Below are 3,359 nucleotides of genomic sequence, written 5' to 3' on the forward strand. Positions count from 1 at the left end.
ACTTTGCCCACTAGTCCAGAGAGACAATATGGAAGTTGTCTCAGCCATGACTCTAGCTGGAAAATTAGAAGGCTAAATCAATAAATAATTCTTCCATGGAAACTCAACATACCAGGCCTGTGTGTTTAGAGTTTGTTCTACACTGCATTCATGGTGTGGGAAATCCTTGAGCCAAAAAGTAATGTAAAATTGCTTTTGGGTTGGTACTGGCTCTGGGGTGTTCAGGAGAAGCAAACAAAATTACACTGGAGGGATTCTTTGACAACTCAGGCTGCCCAGATTCCCAAAGAAAAATAAAGTCCCTCTTATAATCCCAAATTACAAAGTGCACAAGGAAATTATTCATTGTGAATGAAGGTCAACAAAAATAAGAAAAATAAAAAATAAAGCCCCCAAAATACAAAATAATTGAAAACTAATCCAAAGGAGAGTACAATATGTTATGAATGAATAAAGGTATAAAATGATACAGAAATGACAAAGTAGAAAAAGAATTAATGAACTAGAGGCCAAATCTCAGTATATTGCCCAGAACACAGATTGAAAGATGCGAGAAGAAAAGAAATTTTAAAAAGAAGTTAAAAGACGTGGAATACAAATTGAAAACTCCAATGTATATCTAATAGGAATTCCAGAAAGAATAAAGAAACAGTGTTCATATTGATAATAGCTTAGAGTTATCTAGATTTGATTTTTTAAAATGAATCTTCAGATTAAAGAAGCAAGTAAGTCTAAACATAATAAATAAAAAAAATTACACTTAGATTCATTACAGTGAAATTATATGAAATCTAAGGAAACCAAAATATCCAGGGGTAGGGGGAACAAATTATCAATAACAGAACAACAACCTGAATGACAATGAAATTTTAACAATAACATTAAAAGCTGGAAGCCATGTCAAAATAGCTTCAAAGTACTGAGGAAAAATATCAGCAACTTAGAATTCTACTATCAGTCACTGAAGAGTGAGGGTGAAGTAAAGTGAAAAGAGGTTATTAGTGTTTGCCACCAATAGAAGAAAGCAAAAATAATATGCTCACGATGGGGCAAAGTACATACTTGGTAAACCTATAGATAAAGCTAAATAAACATTGACTCAAAATATAAAAAATAGGAATGCCTGGGTGGCTCAGCAGTTAAGCACCTGCCTTTGGCTCAGGGCAATGTCCCGGGGTCCTGGGATTGGGTCCTGCGTGGGGCTCCCTGTAGGGAGCCTGTTTCTCCTTCTGCCTATGTCTCTGCCTCTCTCTGTGTGTCTCTCATGAATAAATAAATAAAAATTCTTTTTAAATTTTTTTAAAAATAGAAATAATGAATAATTTAGAGTATCACTTAAAAATAAAATACTAGCAAACCATAATATGCAAATTGGATGGGAGACGGCAATTGGAATTTAAGCACTCTGTGGTCCCTCTCTTATGTTAGTTAAATCATGGATTCATGTTAACAAGCTAATGACTTATAATATGATAAATAGGAATAGAATTTATAATTTCCAAAGAGAAGATAAAAATAAGTGAATAAAGCAAACATTCACACTAAAAAAAAATGTTTTGAAACAAATATGGTATCGTATTAAAATTTGATAGAGGTGGGTACAGGGTACAAAGAATTTGTTATATTTGTACTGATCTCTACTCTCTACATGTATGAAATATTTCAAATAAATAAGAATCATTATTATAATGATATTGTAAACCTAATCACCAAGCAAAGGAGAAGACAGAAGCTAAAGAAAGTGAATCTAAAGAAAAACCTGATCAACCACAATGAATGTAAAGATTATTAGTTAAAATATAGATAAATTCGTATCAAGAAAAAACTTAGTTATATGCTGCTTATCATAGATATATCTAAAATATAATGAAGAAGTGAATGATAAAGGATACATACCAGGCAAATATTAACTAAAAAAGCCACTATTTGACACAAGTATCAGATAAAGTATAATTAAGGCAAAAGGCACTGTTGAGAATAAAGAGAACACTACATATTAGAAAAAAGGAAAAATTTATCAGAAAGTTGTACTAATCATATATGTACCTAACAATTTAGCCTCAAAACATATAAAGCAAGAATTGATGAAAAAAATTATGAGTCAATATAGGGGAAGATTTTAAATATTCCTTTCTGAGAATTGACAGATTAAACAGACAAAAAATTGGTAGTGGTAGAAACAACCTAGACAACACAATTAAGCTGATCAAAGGGACATATGTAGAGTCCTGAGAATTAAAGAACACATTTTCAAGTATACATGGAATATTTTAAATAAATTGACTATATAGTATGCTACCAACCAAGTCCCAATGAATAACAAAGAATTGATATCCTACTGATACAGTACAATAATATTAAAAATCAACAACAACAAATTATTTAATATGCTTGGAAATTTTTAAAAATATTTCTAAGTAACCAATGAGTAAAGAAGCGATAATGCAATCTAACCAAATCATAAAATACAAACACTAAATGCCAAATCTGGAAAAACAGCAAGAAGTGTCCTGATAAATATTTTCTAACAGGTTCTCTGGGTTAGGGTAAGTGTGTATATGTTTGTTGGGGGATGGGAGTGGAGGAGGGACGTGCAGCATTTGCCAACATATGTAGTATAAATATCCCACCAGGTCTTTTTCAAGCTATTAACATGAAGGGTAAAACTGGAAAGAAATACACACAATCAACTCTCACAAACCAGTATGAGCTGGCTACAGTTGGTTCTGGCACACCACTGTAAACAATTGAAATATATCTTCAATTGCATATATTAAACAAAGAAGAAAGGTTGAAAGTGATTTTATTTAGTATCTAAATCAAGGGTTAGAAAAAGAACAGGAGAGTAAACCCAAAAGGATTAGAAGGAAGGAAATAATAAAGATAAGAGCAGAAGTTAATAACATTACAAACAAAGACACAGTCAAGAAGATTAACAAAAGGGGGAAAAATGGCTCTTTTGGAAGACAAATTAAGTAGGCAAACATCTGGCTAACATGATCAAAAGAAGAGAAATTAAAATAAAAATAAACAATGCTCTGAATAGAAAGAACATAAGAGATAGAGTAGAAAAATAAAGGATAAATATAAATGATGCCAATGAGCTTGAGAACTTAGATTAAAAGGGCTATTTTCTGGAAAAATAATAAGAACAAAACTGACTCAACAAGAAGTATAAAATGTGAGCACACAGGTTGCTATCAAAGAAACAGAATCAGTGCCCTTGCCCCCTGCTCTGGCTCTCCCTTAACACGCAAACAAACACAATCACCAAGCCTGGTTGGTTTTTACAGGTAACTTCTGCCTTCAAGAAATGGTTAATTTTTTATCGCAAAACTGCTTCAGGAAAATAGAAGGAA

Source organism: Canis lupus, chromosome 5 (assembly GCF_011100685.1).
Source record: "Canis lupus familiaris isolate Mischka breed German Shepherd chromosome 5, alternate assembly UU_Cfam_GSD_1.0, whole genome shotgun sequence".
Classification (NCBI taxonomy): domain Eukaryota; kingdom Metazoa; phylum Chordata; class Mammalia; order Carnivora; family Canidae; genus Canis; species Canis lupus.